General features: G+C 43.8%; 1 long non-coding RNA gene across 1 annotated transcript; it reads right to left on the reverse strand.

Annotated features, from left to right (window-relative positions):
• Nucleotides 1-8,570: 8,570 nt before the first annotated feature.
• On the reverse strand, nt 8,571-10,312 carry LOC134465910 (uncharacterized). The gene is made up of 3 exons (XR_010038221.1): nt 10,242-10,312; nt 9,008-9,124; nt 8,571-8,625 (listed from the first exon to the last, which is right to left on the reverse strand). It is a non-coding gene; the product is annotated as an uncharacterized LOC134465910 (long non-coding RNA).
• Nucleotides 10,313-17,638: the final 7,326 nt, after the last annotated feature.

Below are 17,638 nucleotides of genomic sequence, written 5' to 3' on the forward strand. Positions count from 1 at the left end.
ACTTTAGAATACCGAAGGACAACTGGAAACGACAGCCAAAGCCTACAGGACCAAATGGACATCTTTTCTGTAAAGTAAGTTTGTTTTCATTACCATGTCAAGGACTGCTCTTGAAAACATGCTAACGTGGCATGTTCATTGCACAAATGGTGTGTTGCAGACAGTTATGCAAGCTACTGTGGCACACTAGGCTCAAATACCATCACTGACTTTGTGATCAATATTCTGTCTGAACAATTTCGTCTAACAGCCTACTGGCATTTTCTCGAGTGGATACTGCAAGGAGAGAGATTGGGCAGAGGGCTTTGTCTCGTCTTACCGGCTTGTGTCGTGTAGGCTATCTGCCAGAAGTACCCAGCTCCAGACGGCCAGTACTGCGGGCACCAAGAAGTGAAGGACGCTCAGGAAGAGCTAAAGTTTCTGTTTTTATATTCATGCAACAGTTATATTGTTTGTACAGTTATTTAAGTAAATGGTTAAAATGTACCTTGTTGTAGTTCTTTCTTAGTAGTTTTGCTCCAAGTGTATTCGAGTAATTGAACGCCAAACATTTCAAAACTGGAACTACCTAGCAGTGGTGTAGTCTAAGTAAAACGCTGGGATACGCTGTATCACTTCAAAATTTCAGGGATTTCAGTATTCCCACATATATGATTGATCCATTATGTAGAATAGCACACTAATACTGTATACCCACCTCAAAAAATGCTCAAATCTACAGTATACCCACCACAAAAAACTACACCACTGATACCTAGCTACTGTCAGTGTTGCCAGATTGGGCGGGTGCCCGCCCAATTGGGCTACTTGGGATGAGCGTCGGCGGGCAAAAACGGGAAAAATTGGCCATTTGGCGTTTTTTGAGCCGTTATGGGCCCATAGAAGTCAATGTAATTTGTTGAATTTGGGCGGAATATAACGCATTTTGGAGGTTTTTGAGAAGCCTTTGGGCGGGATTTGGTGGACACATCTGGCAACACTGCTACTGTTGCCTCAGATGACGGACAACAGAATTGTGATCATAATTACTACATATTTATGAGTTAGCCTACTACAAGTATGCGTTGCATTATAAGTTTGTCGCAAATCAGTTACCTCCTTCCAAGTTTATGATGCTATTCTAAACTTTGTTGAAGGCAGACAGGAGAGAAGGAGTGACATTTGTTTTTTAATGAACAAAATACGAATGGTCATGAACATCAAAACACACACATTATCCACACTATAAAAAAGAGGTATTGACCCTGTGATTGAGTATACAGTAAGGTGAGGTAGTGGTGAGGAATGGGTCATGGTAGAGCTGACGTCTCAGAAGCTTGTCTTGAATGATGATTTTGCAGCTTCCTTTGGAGGCTTTGGGACAGGGGTGATGTTAGGTGGCAAAGGAGGTTGCAGTTGGGTGAGTGAGGCGGTTGAGACCTTCAATGTTGTGTTTTGGTTCAGTCTGTTTTCTATGACCTTCTCAATTAGTGTCTGGATGAACTTGGTGGTGTGTGGCTTATAGATTTTCTTCACTATCCATTGCAGAAGACCTGCTTGACACGTGGTTCTCCTATAAATGACAAAGATAATAATGATTACACAGATATCTGAATGAAGATTTGACTAGTTGATGTCTCTCCACAGGAATAAAATGAACTTCTGAGCAAAGTATGGATTTTTAGTTAGCTGTGAACATGCCAATATTGGTTATTATAGTATTTAGAGTACATGAAAACACACCTGTTGCTGTGGTGGCTTGTTCTCGTGCCACGATGTCCTCGTTATGTTACATGATGGCGAGGTAGACCCTCTCTCTCATTCCCTTGTAGGAGAAGGCCTGGCGTTTAGGGAGGTACTTCAGGAGAGCACTGTGAAAGCTCTCCAGTGGCCCTGTGTGAAAAGGAGAATACAGGAGTACTTCAGTAATTAACATGTTCAATAGGATAGGGCAGGGCAGTCATGGGTAAGCGGTTAGGGCGTCAGATTTGCACCCCAAATGTTGCCGGTTCGACTCCCAACCCTCCAGGTTGGTGTCAGGAGTAGTCAGTAGCCTTGGTCTCATTAGCCGCGCTTCAGCGGCCCGGGGCCGCCCGGGGCTCAGGAGAGTGGCCGGCTCGGAGCTGCCTGCCCCGGGCCATTTTTTGCCTGATCGGACTCATAGCCGACCCCAGGCACATTCAGGTACACGCCTTGTTTGTGAAACGTCAGTCGGGCACAGCCCACTTTCGCCCCAAATCACAGAAGGACAACAACAGAACGACAAAGAAGGAGAAGAAAACGGAGCAAACTCTGCTGGAGCAGGTCGCCGTTTGGCTCGTAGCCTACGGACAAAGACGACAAGAACTGCAAAGAAAATGGCTTGCCTTTCAAGAACAGTTTTATTACATGGCAAAGTTGTCGATTCAGAAGCTGTATGGGACGCAGCGCATGTTAAGAAGACAAAGACGCATGAAAATACGAGCAGCTCGACAACTGAGAGAGTGAACAGAAGGAGACGTGCGAACATGCCCAGTTAATCCCCCCAATAGCGCACAGAAGCATGAGCCCCGGACATAGCGAGACATGAATGTGCAGGTAATTGAATAAGTTACCATGTGAAAGGAGACCAAATCCCGGAGACATAGCACCTTCATCAGTTGCTATAGAAAATTATGAGCCCCGGACATAGCGACACACCCCCTCGTTGCGGCGTGCCACCTGTCTATTCATGGTGAATGTGCAGGTAATTGAATAAGTTACCATGTGAAAAGAGACCAAATCCCGGAGACATAGCATCTTCATCAGCTGCTATAGAAAATGATGAGCCAGGGGAATAGCGACTATTTATTAAAGTAGCCACGGAAGTAGCGTAGCCTACAAGTCGTTCAATCTGCATAACATCGGTGTGTGTCCTGCAGGGAATTCTAAGTGTGCGCACTATGGCACATGTCTGCAAAACGTATGCCTATGGTTTAGTATGTCTGCAAAACATGAGACACTAGGGCAGCAGAGTGAGGATGATTTTAAATAGGCCTAAGTCAATAACAGCTGTGCTTTACTGTGTAATAATGTGGCTGCATGGGGGACTTATCGCTAAATTCTGGGCAAATTATTAGTTTGGGGTGTTTGGCTTTCTTATGGCATAATTTCATAAGATGCAACTTTGGCACTTCTGTTTGTGTTTTTAAAGTTATTTAGCCAACATAACTTTTTTGTTGTTATCAGGGCATCATGGGCACCACTACACTTAAACTTGGGATGTCATAGCTAAGTCATGTCGGCTTTTTTCTGCTTTTAGCCGCCAACTCTTGTGCCATTATCGTGATTTGGCATGCTTTCCACTGGACACCAATAAAAAGTGTCTCACAAATACTCACACATGACATTTATGTCGGCTTATTTAGCTTTTGCGCTATTATCGCCGAAGGTCTGGTAGGCTATATCGCACGTGGGCTATATCGCCCGAGGTTGACCCCGCCTCCGAGCCTCGGCGGTGCTTGCTGGCCCATCGAATTCGACGGGCCAGGGAAAGCGGCCCTTAGCCCCACAACCTGGCCCGGCGGCCATCTTTAGCACCTAGCCCCCTTTTGATGAGATCACCGTCAGCCCCCTTTTGTCCGGGCTAGCCCGGGGCTGGCCCTGCAGTGAGACTAAGGCTAGTCAGTGCTCTCCCCCATCCTTCTCCATGACTGAGGTACCCTGAACATGGTACCGTCCCACCATACTGCTCCCTGGCTGCCACAATGCACGGGTGAGGAGTAAATGCAAATTATTTGTGTGCAGTATACTCTTGTGTGCTGTGTGGGAGTTTCCCAGGTGGGCTTATATTGTGCTTAGTCCATTGTCCTGCCAAAGCCACTACAAAGTTTAAGGGACTAGGAGAGGAGGGGAGTTTGGATCCTTGTGAGGGGACCACAGAGTAGGACCAGGTGTTATTGATGGTGACTATGATGATGGTTAGGATACCCACAAATGCTGTTGTATTACAGAGCAATAGCAAATTCCTTGAGACGGCCTGTGTCAGTTGGAGTAGTCATTCGACTTGGGTGGTGACCAAAGAGGCTTGAGACAAGAGGGCTTACTCACGTCATAACAGCGTAGTACGAAATGATGGCGAGGGGAGTACGGAAATGTTATTCTTCTTCTACGGTCAGTATTGGAAGCATCAGGGAAGCATGCAATGACACTTCGGCGAGGATCGGAGTGTGGAACAGGTCATAGGACAGTGTGAATGATTGTCAGCTGTCCTTAATTACCCCCATCAATTACTGCTGACCAACAGCTGCCGTTAATTTGGCCACAAGTTATCCATCATGGTGTCGCCCCCACTGACCATGCGCAAGGGAGTACGGATATTGTATCCATCGCACCCACTGACCAATGGCCATGCGCAACACTGGGCAAAAAGGCTCTGTTTCCGGGAATGTTTGTGTGAAGATATTTCTGGATATTTACAATATACGGAGATATATTGATAGATACGGTCCAGATACGCTGGTGCCAATTTTCATGTACGGAGCATATCCGAATCCCGGAATGGGACACTTTCGACATGAGACAAATCCGGATGCCGTTTTCTCACCTGATATGGAACGTGCTTCACGTATTTGATGCAGATACTCTCACGGATGTGTTCCATTCTTGTTGTTGTATATCTCCGGACATGTGAGGCATGGGACGACCCATACCTCCCACGACCAGGCAATAAATTGATTTCACAGGCATTTATGTACATGCCTTTATCACGCTAGGTGTTATTAGCTTCTTCCCCAAAGCTGTTACGAAGCTCAAATCTCAGAATACTTTGTATAATGACAATAAAGGCTTTCTATTCTATTCTATTACTTATTACAACTTAGTCTTGCCTGGTTACCATCCTAATCACGAGTGGGATTGTCTTTCAGATCGAAACGATTGTGGAAGCTGAGGATTTCCCAGGCAAACATGTGACGGGCATGTTGCCATATCTATGATGTTGCCAAAGTTGCCGAAATTACTTAGGCTGACGTTAGGTTAAACTGCCCTACAAAAGGTAAACAGCAGTGCCAACAATGAAACTGAGGGAAAAAAAATGCCTTAAAAGACTTGGTAGGTTGGATATTGTAGTTACTGCAAATTTGACATAGCAATATTTGTAAAACAGGACACATTTTGACCATAACTCTTTGTCACAAGATAAAGGAGGTGTTGTGAATATCATTTTCAGAATGAACAAATTTTCAGAATGAACCTACGGTAATTGGTTACTGCACTTTGCCTTTGTAAGGCAGTATACTTCTTTCAACATAATAGACACAAATCTACTGCAAAACAACAATTAGGCCAACTTTAAATTACTGCTAAATCCCAGCTAAAATCATATTATAACAGACAATTATTTTGTTGAATGTTCTTTCTTTAATTGCTTATTTTACATTTACATTTAATCATATTTCAAGCTTTGTCGGCCGCAGAAGGGGGGGGGGGGGTCACGAAGGGAGAACCGGCCACTATTGGTCACTCGCTGGCTGGGCTTGCTGGCATCAATGAAGTACGGCGCACACTTCTCCATCTCAGACAGAGCAAAACAAATGTGCACTTGTTTCCCCATCAGACACAAGGCTGGCATCAGCTCCTTTGAGGTAGTCGAGGTCGTCCTCCTCCAGGACATCCTGCGCCACCAGCACCACTGCTTGAAAAGCAACAAAAAATAGGGCAGTTTTAAACAATGTGTTAAACATTAAAAAATATGTACAGTTCAAAACCCACACTCAGGCTTGTTTACCATGAACATGCCAAAGAACGGGTCACATGAGATAATACAGCAGGATTTCCACAAGATTATCCAGCAGATCAACCAAGCATAGTCCAATTGTGGTTTATCCACAGGAGTACAGTAGCTGTCATAGTAATATCCCTTACAAAAATTAACCATGGTTCTACTATTTAACTTTGATATAGTATTTGCCCTAAACCATGGTTCCCCCAAACCACGTGTTTTAAAACTATGGTCCCCCCCACGTTTCCTTATGCTTGCATCTCTTAAGCCTGGTTTAGACTCGTCCTTTAGTTGGAGGACACGTACCGTCAGCAGGGGGGTAACGGCAGATCAAGTACCCAAACAGCCACCACTCCCTCCCTTTTAGCGCTGAATAGACCCCTTACCGCGATCAACGTATACTGTATTTCTCCCAGTTCAATTGTTCGCGATCTGCCACTGCCCCCCCCACTGACAGTATGTGTCCCCCAACTGATGGAGGAGTCTTTTTTTAAAAAGATATTATTGTCTTCATAATGACAGTACAGTGCAGATGGTGACAGGAAGCAAGTTGGGAGAGAAAGATGGGGAAGGGCTGGCAAAGGACCCGGGCCAGGAATTGAACCCGGGTCGGTCGCATTGCAAACGAGTGCCCTACCATATGCTCCATGGTAGGGCATGACGGAGGAGTCCAAACAGACCTTTAGTGTTGACTGCCCATTTGCAAATACCTTGTACCAAATGCGGTCGTTCTAAAAACTAACAATAGTACTTGGAAGCAGGGCTTGACACTGGCACCTGCCAACTGGCCAAATGCTGGTAAACCTTGGCTGTGGCTAGTTATACTTTCAATGTCACTAGCCAATTTGGCTGGCAGCTTATTCTTTGGTATGACATACGCATCATAGTAGCCTATATTCTGTTGTTTGTGCATCAATTGTTTGTATTTAAGCCCAAGAAAAAGCTCAATAACTCTAAAGTATCTATTTGCTTGATATACTTCCATGTAGAAAGCTTTACACTCATCTTGCTTTAGCACCTTATCTTCTGAGGTAAGACGCACTCTATCATGATAAAGAAAACAAAAATAATATAAAATGTGTGGCTAGTGGAATACCTGAATGGCTAGTGACTTGGGAAAACTACTAGCCACAGTGGCCGGTGTGTGAAAAAGTTAATGTCAAGCCCTGCTCGGAAGAAAGAAAGGGGATATTGGCTAATTGCCCCCTGAAGTTAAGTAGTGACAAAAGAAAGTGATGGCAGTTGTATGATGGGGTTGCTAGTTGTGGTTTTACCTACCCACTCACGTCTGCTCATCAGCTTTTTCCTTTTTTTTCTCACGTCATCAGTCTTCCCCGCAAGGCCCAGTTGTTTGACTTTTAAGATTCTCAATGAATCTATTTCAGGCTTCTGCGAGACAGAAAGAAACTGAGTTACCGGTAGTCTTTTTTATACATCATGATCACATAAATGAGTTATGAGTAAACTCTCTGGTCCCCAGCTCTACCCAGAATCCTTACTAGCCTGGATGATGGCCTTGGTGACCTCGTCACTATTAGGTAATCTACAGCTGAACAGAAAACATACAATGCTGTACACAAGTTTTCATTACTTTATGACTAAACATGTAATGGTGATCCAAATATACAGTGCACAGCAATAATGACTACACCCCTGTTGAAAAGTAACATTGTGAATAATATATATATTTTTTAAAACACATAAGTTGTTCCCAAAATGATTATTGAGTAAGTGTAATACAAAAAAAATCATCTTATGGCAGAAAAGTAAGGTCAGTAGTATAACTTGAATGACATATTTGTCCATTTGTTTGTGTAATTATGCTATGTTAAACTGTCTGAGAAGGGGCGTGCTGGCCCGAAACGTCTTGAAATTGAAATGGATTTAAAGGGAGGTCATCGTTGTGTATGTTTCATCCTTGCCTTACATTGAACTTTTACATTATGAGTCCACACCAGGCCAGGCTTATGATAAGGTCAAGGGGGTGTTTGGAGGCTTGTGATGAGGCCAAGGGGGCGTTAGCTCAAAAAAGGTTGAGACCACTGATCTAAAGCTAATTTGTTTATCATGGTGTCATTAGATCACAGTACATGGTTCCAGTAACCCATATCCTTAGTTTGTTTGACTCTGATGAGACCATGATAAACAATTTTGCATTAGTAGATGGTGTCAAGCATGTGTGGTGGTAAAAAGTGATTTGTACAAAGAAAAGTGCCTCATGCTGAAAGTCAAGCATGGTAGTAGGACCCAAATGTTTCGGACCTGTACGGATGCCATCAACAGTAGGAAGCTGAATTTCACCACTAGAAACATGCTTGTTAACATGTACTGTGACTACTGAACATCATCAGATCATGATACTCTCCATAGGATTTCATTCAAATCTCATACACATCTCGTTTAGCTAGGTCCAGACTCGAAATGTAAAAGTTCAATGTAAGGCAAGGATGAAATCCACAGCGATGACCTCCCTTTTAATCTCTTTCAAATTCGTGAAGATTCGGGCCAACACGGCCCCTCCATAGACAGTTTAACATAGGGGTGTACTCACCTTTGCACCAGCATAATTTCACAACAATGGACAAATATGTCATTCAAGTTATACTATTGACCTCAATTTTCTGCAGTAAGATGAAAAGATGTTGTATTACACTTACTCTATGGTCATTTTGGAAATAACTTGTGTGTTTATTGAAATATTGTTCAAAATATTACTTTTACAACAGGAGTGTACTCATCAACATATATATGGTCATCTGATTGCATTACATCTTTCTCTATTAATAGCACTTTGATCACAGAAGTATGGGCTGACATGCTCAGAGTAAACCTGTTTACCTGGCCTGTGGTCCAAGTAGTCACTGCAACTCTACCCCCAACGTTCGATGTGTTCGCCTCACTCATGCCTGATGGAAAAAAAAAAAATGATAACACAATCACATATTGTTATGCTAAGAAATTTCAATGTGATTCACTAGCCCAAATGGGATAAATGCAGAGAAAGAATTTCCCCTAGGGGACCAAAATTGGCTCCAATCCAAATTGGCAAAAAAATACTGTTACAAACAGTGGACAATTGTTTCTTGAATTTCCCACAGGATGAATAAAGTGCTTAGTAATACAGTGAATAAAGTACCTTATCTGTAAACGACAGCCTGAACCCTACTGATGCTTTCTCTAGATTGACGATGAGAACCTCAGGGTTATTTGAGATGGTTAAAATGGAAATTGCACGTGTAAAGTCTAGATCATTTTCTTTCCCTTAAAACATGCAGTCAAATATATTACCGACAGGTCCTGAGGAACTCCGGAGGGTTCTGGGTTCCATTGGAGGGTTGGGGTTGCGGGGTGTTGATATTGCATTGCAACCACCGTCTCCTGGAGTGTCTCATGTCATTCATGGAGCTGCGGATGTAGAATAGAGTAAAGTACTTTTTATCATGGTAATTCCAAACAAAATTAAGGTGTTTATCAGCTTACATAAATACACAAATACAAAACCAAAACATGCAGAGGCCTTATACACATCATCAGTCTTACACACACACACATTCTCTCTCTCTCACACACACACTCACACACACACACACACACACACACACACACACACACACACACACACACAGTCCTAGATGGGCATCGTGTCATCCATACGATGTCATCGATTACCCTATAACAAAACACATTCTTAAATTCACAATTTCTCATTCTCTTCTCTCAGTCTCTAGCTCTATGTGTGCCTTGGAGCAAGACCAACGACAGGACATGTTTACTCCTGTTCTGTCAAATAACATCGGAGGGGGCTTCTTTACCTCTGCCCCGTTCATAACGACACATGCTGTGACCATCTCTTATCTTACAGAAAGGCAATTGAGAGCGTGTGTTTTTCGCTTGGTCAAGGGGGACAAATCATATATTAGAACAATACATCCACACTTTCAAGACTATACAAGGTGATAACTTAGTTGTGTACGACATTCAGACACAAGTGTCCATGTCATTAACTTTTAGATATCACGGAAAATAAGCTTTATGTCAAACAAATCTGCCAATCAGTTCGTTAACCAAATATTAGTCTCCTCCTAGCTAGTTAAAATGTAGCAGGTTTACCAAATGTTGTCGTAATTTCAAAATCTAGCCCCTGCAGATATCCGACGTCATATATCCAATGTCAGTAAAACGTTTATGCATGCATTCATTCGTGACACCGTATCACTTGCTCCAAGGTTTAGTATTAGGTGGTGGCAGGCTAGCTAACTAGCTAACGTTAACATCTGCCTACCAGCACTAGAACTGCTACCAGACCGAAAAGGCTAGGCTAGCTAACATGCTAAGATAACCGTCCTTGTTTATTGGATAGTACAAGGCGCTGGTTAGTTAGCAAGTTAGCTATACAGTCAGTTAGAAAACATTAGGAAAGTTAAACATTACAATATTCAGGCATATTCAGGCTTTAATTTTCATCTAGATCTACTTTAAGACAATACACCGTATGTTCCTCTAGTCTGTTACTTCAACTTACCTCAGAATGTCTTAAAGTCTGGTCCATCCTCATCATGAAATGACCTCGAACAACCTCGCCAGCCATCATTCGCCATCTCACATGGACAACGTCTCGGAGTCCTCATAGTCCCATAGCCTAGAGCTAGAACTAAATAAGGGTTTTGACAAGTCTGCAACAGATTTCTGGAAAGTCTGTGATAAAGATGCTGCCAACTGTACGACAGAAATCCAGATTGGAAGCGGCGGGCTGCCACGCAGAGCTTCATAACGGCAGAGGGAGGGCCAACATTCTATTCAATGCGATTGGCAGCACACGTCATTCAAAATACCGGTATCCAGTCAAAATATCTCCGTATTCTCCAAACACAAATACGGAGTCAAAATATGCCAAGATTTTCACGGATTCTTAAAAAGTCGGGAAATGGTCGAAATCTGGTCCGAATATGCCGCGTGTCATAAAAGATATCCAGTCAAAATATCTCCGGATTCAAGCCTATTTTGCCCAGTGCAAGGGAGTCAATTTTCCATCCACTCGTGTCCCGTACTACACCGTGGCCAATGCATTTCCNCCCGAGAGATCGTTCTTCTGTTGAGTTTCTTTGGTGGTGACGAGAGACATTTCAAAGTGAGCTTTCAAACGAACTCATGTTACTGGCACCGATAATGGCACCATGTGTGAGGCTTAAATTATCATTGTCAACAACTGGTGTGACCTGTTATTCACCATCCAGGGGCTTGGGGTGGCCAAGCGGCTGCCTGCATACCCTGGTAACAGGACAGTTTGGTGTGCAATAAATAACATTCCTTGGAGAAAAGTTGTCTGCTGAAGGCATTGAGCAAGATGCACCTGTCATGCGGGCCGAAGCCTATATAACCTGTAAAGTCACTTCCTTGGGACGCCTTCCACTTAAAAGCAGGTTGTGTTTTTGTGTGGCATGGGCACGCTGTGTTTTGCTGGAGGCTGTGCACTCTGAATGAGAGACACTGAACCCCTTCGTCGTTACTGGTCACCCTGTCTTGTGCAGTACCCACACACGGTTACTCTCTATCCAAGCCAGGGTAAGTGTTGGTCCTAGGGATAGGGTTGCCACATTTCAGTGGTAAAAAACCTAGACACATTGATGCGCGAGCACAAATGATTAATGATATGTGTGTATTTCAATGGGGTAATATGAAGCTGTGCATTATAAAAAATCGGGACAGTCCAGGAATTTACCCTGACAGACCATAAAAACCGGGACAATCCAGGAAAAACCTGGACGTGTGGCAACACTACCTAGGGACCATTCCATCAACGACGGTAACCCCAAATCCGAGCTCAAGTCGGTAAACTACGCTATTTTTAGACAGAGATCCGTTCCATCAGCCTTGCTAACCTGAAACTCAGCTGAGTTGCCACGGTAATTTATGCTCCAAGTCAAACCTGGGGACCATTCCATCAACGGCGGTAACCCCAAATCCGAGCTCAAGTCGGTAAACTACGCTATTTTTAGACAGAGATCCGTTCCATCAGCCTTGCTAACCTGAAACTCAGCTGAGTTGCCACGGTAATTTATGCTCAAGTCAAACCTGGGGACCATTCCATCAACGGCGGTAACCCCAAATCCGAGCTCAAGTTGGTAAACTAAGCTATTTTTAGACAGAGATCCGTTCCATCAGCCTTGCTAACCTGAAACTCAGCTGAGTTGCCACGGTAATTTATGCTCCAACGTTAGAGATGGGATTTATGGCTCTTTGACGGGATCCGGCTCATAGTAGCTCGTTCCTTTCAAAGACCCATTAAAAAAACTGGCTCTTTTTTAATTATTTATTCAGTGTTAAGAGTGTAACATTTTCACTCCACCTCAAGGTGATTTTGTTAAAATAACAACTGATTATTATCCTGCTACTAAAGACCGTTTTTGCCACTATTTAAGGCCAACAATTGTGTTTTTTCCCCAAATTGGATTACTTTGGTCGAGGTCACGTGCTTAAAATGAATGAAAAATGAACGAAATAACAGTCGAGTGGCTCCCCCAGCTGTGATCCGGTTCCCATCGTTCACTTCAGGGAGCCGTTATAAAAGAACCAGCTTGATCTAACGTTAACCTGGTAGCTCCCAGGTTTAATACCAGGCTAAATGAATCAGTGTTGCACAAAACATGAACCTGTAGGAAACAGCTGTCACAACGGGCACGTTCCGCTTGATTCCCGCCATCATTTTACGAGATCAAAGCGAACCAGTCACTCTATTTTAATAGTCTATGATGTGATAATAATGCCAGTAAAAACTACAATAGTTGCCATTGTCTTTCACTTCACGGGATTTCTGATAATCAACACATTTTAAAAAAAACATTTATAGTGTTGATTTACTAAGATCATATTGGACAATTCCTTCCCTGACATGGAAGACGTGAATGGCACAGTGGGCAGGTGCGCTGCGTAAGAAGTGGTCGTCCCGGGTTCAAGTCTTGCATGGCGACATGTTAGAAATGAAAACTTTATAACATACGTTTGCCTATTCTCTCCTTTGATGTCGCTTTGTGGCTGGCTTCATTTGCTGTCAAGCAATAGGTCTACCAATAGGCCTACCTTAAATGTCTAGGCTATTTTCAGCATAGGCAATAAAAAAAACGTCTTCACAACCACCTTGCAGATGCCTACGCTTGGAGTTTGCATTGCAATGATTCAATTATCTCTGCGTTTACCTAGTCTATGCCTTTTATCATAAAAGAAATTCTTCTGAAAGATAAAATTAAAACGCCTTAGATGATGCAAGCATCTTATTTTTGCGCATTGAAATGATGGCAGTCGAGGTTCGGACGAGACTCTCCCTTGGATAATTGAGTTATGATCTGTCATTACGCATGGTGGGGATTGAACGCTGGTCTCTCATTCATAGTGCAGTTGCGTTACCGCTCACCTACAGGTGGTCGCCTAATACCTTTGATAAAGACTTGATTTGACAAGGTATGCTCGAGTCTACAACATGATCGCATTTTCGACAATCGTCGATATGGACTTCCCATGTACAACGTGCACGAGCGCAACGCCAGCTTTGATGAGCGCGGCTGAAGTGAAACTAGCCAAGACGCAGCTGATCCTCAGTGGTGGAACGGCGTCTGCCTCAAGTTTAAGCTGCTGTTAGTTGAAACTCTGCTTTTGCGCGTAAGCGCCGCTGAATTCAGCGCCAATGATGGAATGGTCCCCTGGTAGCTCCCAGGTTTAACATCAGGCTAAATAAGGTGCTGTTTCCACGTAGCAGGATATTTTTTTAGCAGGGTATTTTTTTCTCCTGCTACGTGGAAACGCAACATGTGGATAAAAAAAATCCTCCATTGTAACAAATGCGTTTCAGACCCCTAAACAGGATATTTTTTTTCTCCTGCACCTGGATTTTTAAATATCTGCTAAGTGGAAACGGAAGGCCAAAACCAATGCAAAACCAAAACAAGCAGGAGAAAAAAGTATCCACATATAAAAATATCCAGCTACATGGAAACGGCACCTTAATCAGTGTTTCAAAGGATTTCAACCTGCAGGAAACTGTTGAAACCACAACCGGACCGTTCCACATTTTCCCGCCAGCATTTTGCGAGATCAAAGCGAACCAGTGCATGAGGTGGTAATGCCTGTTAAAACTCCAATCATTACCATTGTTTTTCATTTTGGGGGATTTTGTGATAATAAGCACATTTTTAGAAAACGTTTATTGTCTTGATAATAAGATCAGTTCAAGCAATTCTTGTCACAGAGAAGATGGTGTAGGTGGCACAGTGGAGTTACGTGGCGCTATTCCGACATGTCGCTATTCCGACGTCTATTGTCGGAATACCGACACGTTTTCCACCGTCCGCCGCTATTCCTACATGCCGCTATTCCGACAACCTTAACCCTAACCCTAACCCTAACCCCTAAAAAGTGTCGGAATAGCGGCATGTCGGAATAGCGATTGCCCCCCGCACAGTGGGTAGGTGCGCTGCACAATATGTGAGCGCGCCGGGTTCAAATCTGGCGACTGGCGACATGTTATAGGCTAAAAATGAAATCTTCAAACATTTGCCTATTCTCTCATTTGATGTCTCTTTAAGTGGCTGGCTTCATTCTCAACCAAGCAATACACCTATGTAGACATTTACACTCTACAGGTAAAAAGTCCTCAAAGTCGCCGACGGTTAGTTTTTGCATTGCAATGATTCAGCAAATGCTTTCTTCCTAGGCCTACGTGTTACCTATGCTTTGTTTCATCCTAAAACAAATTCTTCTGAAAGATACAATAAAACACTTATGAAAGCATTTATATTTTTAAGCTGTGAAATGACAATCAATGTCTGACAAAGCTCCTTTGAAGATTGCATTAACGTCATTGCGCACGGTGGGAATCGAACACGGGCCTCTCAATTAGGAAGCAGCTGCATTACCGATGACCCACTAATTCTCACATCGCCTCTGTGACAAAAACTCGATTTGACAACGCATGCCCGACTCCCCAACATGATCGCTTTTTCGACAATCCTTAATATGGACTTCCCCTGTACAACGTGCACGAGCGCAACGACAGCTTTGATAAGCGCAGCTGAAGTCAACCTAGCCAAGGCGCAGCTGATCTTCACTGATGGAACGGCTTCTGCCTCAAGTTTAAGCTGCCGTTAGTTGCAACTCGGCTTTTGCACGTAAGCGCCGCTGAATTCAGCGCCAATGATGGAATGGTCCCCTGGTCACGTAAACAGGCACCGCCTTTGTGTTTCTAGCCAATTAACCTGACCGCATACCTGTATGTATCCTGTGTGACGGAGATCTGATGGTGCCGTGCACAAACTAAGCGGCGTCACAGTGGGTTTACATACAGTGTTGAATCTCGCCCTCCAACCCGTGCCTGCAGTTCACCTAGGGAGCGCTGTCGAGACAGCAGAGCTCATAAGGCTGGCGCTAATAACTTGACATTGTGCTCGCTGTCGGCTGAAACTTGACAATATTACTGTAACTTCTGAGAAACCAATGTGGATTTCAATTAAATGTACAATAACCTGGGAGTTATGTCCTTCTGATTTCCTACAGCTTTGGCATTTATGAGTCAGGCTCCGCTAGCATCTTGCTAACAAAATTGCTTTACGGCCGTCGTGATCACAGCAATGCAGCCGGCCAACCAATCCAAACGCAGTGTGTGAAGCCACTCGTGATGTCATATTGACAATAAAGTCGTATTTTACAAAGATCCAGCGAGTTTAAACATTCAAACTAAGTGCTGTTTGAAAGGATAATCTATCCTGCCTTTTGGAAAAATAAATTGAAACGATGATACCAATTCTCTCCCAAAGCAATGGCAGCATCGTGGTTAAGCTCCATGGGACCCCATTCATTTCAACAGCCTCTGCGCTCCTTGGCGCTCCTCTGCGCTGTCTGGATGGCGCCACTTAGTGGACAGTACCACCCGGAAAAAGTTGCGAGATTCCTCTCTCGTACTACCCATAAACACTCTCTGGGGGCGTTAAGGTGGGTAGGCCCAGGGACGCTGACAAGGTGGGACAAAGGGGTCAGTTGTCCCCGGCGCAGGGAGATGGGGGTCCCTTTCAGATGACTTTGTCCTGGGCCCAGCCAAAGCTGTCAGCGGCCCTGGGTAGGCCTATGATAACTTAACGCACCCTCGTCAATGTTTCCTCCCTGTCACGTAAATGACCTGTAGCTTCTGTTCACTTGTAGTTTCAATCTGCGTCCTCCAGGGACAAAGCGTTGCGTGCCTATCCACTCTGGGGGCGGTGGTAGCTCAGGTGGTAGAGGAGCCGTTCAACAACCCAAAGGTTGCCGGTTCAAGCCCCGCTCGGCCTGACTCCAGCGTTGTGTCCTTGAGCAAGATACTTAACCCCAAGTTGCTCCTGGTGGCAGGGTGGTAACCTACGTGGCAGCCACGGCCATCTGTGTGTGAATGGGTGAATGTGAGGCATGCAATGTAATGTAAAATGTTCATGCGCTTGGAGTGCTCGAAGGAGTGGGAAAGCGCTATATAAATGCAGTCCATTTGCCATCTTGCCAGTTGCCGTCTTGCCAGCAGAAGAGTGTTGCCAGATTGGGCGGTTACCCACCCAATTTGGCTGTTTGGGTTAGCCGTCTGTGGGTAAAAACGGGAAAAATAGTCCATTTGCCGCTTTTTTTCTGCAGTTTTATGCCCATATACCAATGCAATATGTTGAAATTGGGTGGAATTTAGTGGTTCCAGTCGGTTTTTGAGCACCTTTTTGGCGGGTTTTGATCAGACACATCTGGCAACACTGCAGGAGAAGAACATTTTTTTATGTTTTATTTATTTTCCTTTTGTTATTTTCCTTTAGTTGCGGTGTGTGTCTGGCTTTGTGTCCACGCTGAGGGTCGTAGCCACTGGCCTTGCTGCCTGCGCAGGTGCTTAGGACGCCTATTCATTTGTTTGCTTCTTTGTTTGTCTGCACTCTCACGTCAACTCTTCTGCAGGTGTGAAGCGCTGGGTGGCTGCGACCACATTCCCTAAAACGCCACTGGTTTGTTTGTGTGCAGTGCTTATTATTTATTTGATTTTCTTTTGGGGGTGTTTAAACTCCCTGTCAAGTGGTCACGCAAAAGGGCATTACCCGTATAGTGAGATGTGTCGTTCATGTCCCTCAGAGACCCCACGTAACCTCTAGTTATTGTTCCTCTCGAGAACATACACCAGCATGGCCTGGCTCTTGCCCGATAGTAGAGCGGCTACAGGGAAAATCGTGCAAATTATGATACAAGCGTGAAATTCGGCAGGTATGTGCTCGAGACCCATTCTATCAAATCTACCCGATTGGCCACTTGAAATGGCGGCCATTTTCCAAGATGGCCGCCAAAAAAGACCCCAGAAATTGATTTATTGCATAGAATTGACCTAGAAAATTATGATACAAGCATGAAATTCAACATGTATGTGCTTGAGACCAATACGATCAAATCTACCTGATTGGCCACTTGAAATGGCGGCCATTTTCCAAGATGGCCGTAAAAAAAGACCTCAGAAATTGATTTGTTGCACAGAATTGAGAAAGGAAATTATGATACAACCAAGAAATTTGACCATGTGCTTAAGACCAACACAATACATTCTAAGGGATTTCCCAGTTTAAATGACTGCCATTTTCCAAGATGGCTGACAAAAAATACCATAGAAATGGATTTGTTGCACAGGATTGATCAAGCAAGTTATTATACAAGCATCAATTTAGGCATGAATGTGCAAAAAAACCAACAGTTCCATCAAATTTACCTGACTCCACACTTGAAATGGAAGCCATTTTACAATATGGCTGCTAAAACACTGAATTTAGCCCAGAAGTGAGCAAGAAAATGATGATACAAGTATGTAAATTTGTGTGTTTGTGCTTAAGAGCAATATAATCAAATCCCCCTCATTTGCAACTTGAAAATGTAACATGGCAGCCATTT

The sequence above is a fragment of the Engraulis encrasicolus genome, chromosome 16, assembly GCF_034702125.1.
Source record: "Engraulis encrasicolus isolate BLACKSEA-1 chromosome 16, IST_EnEncr_1.0, whole genome shotgun sequence".
NCBI classification, from domain to species: domain Eukaryota; kingdom Metazoa; phylum Chordata; class Actinopteri; order Clupeiformes; family Engraulidae; genus Engraulis; species Engraulis encrasicolus.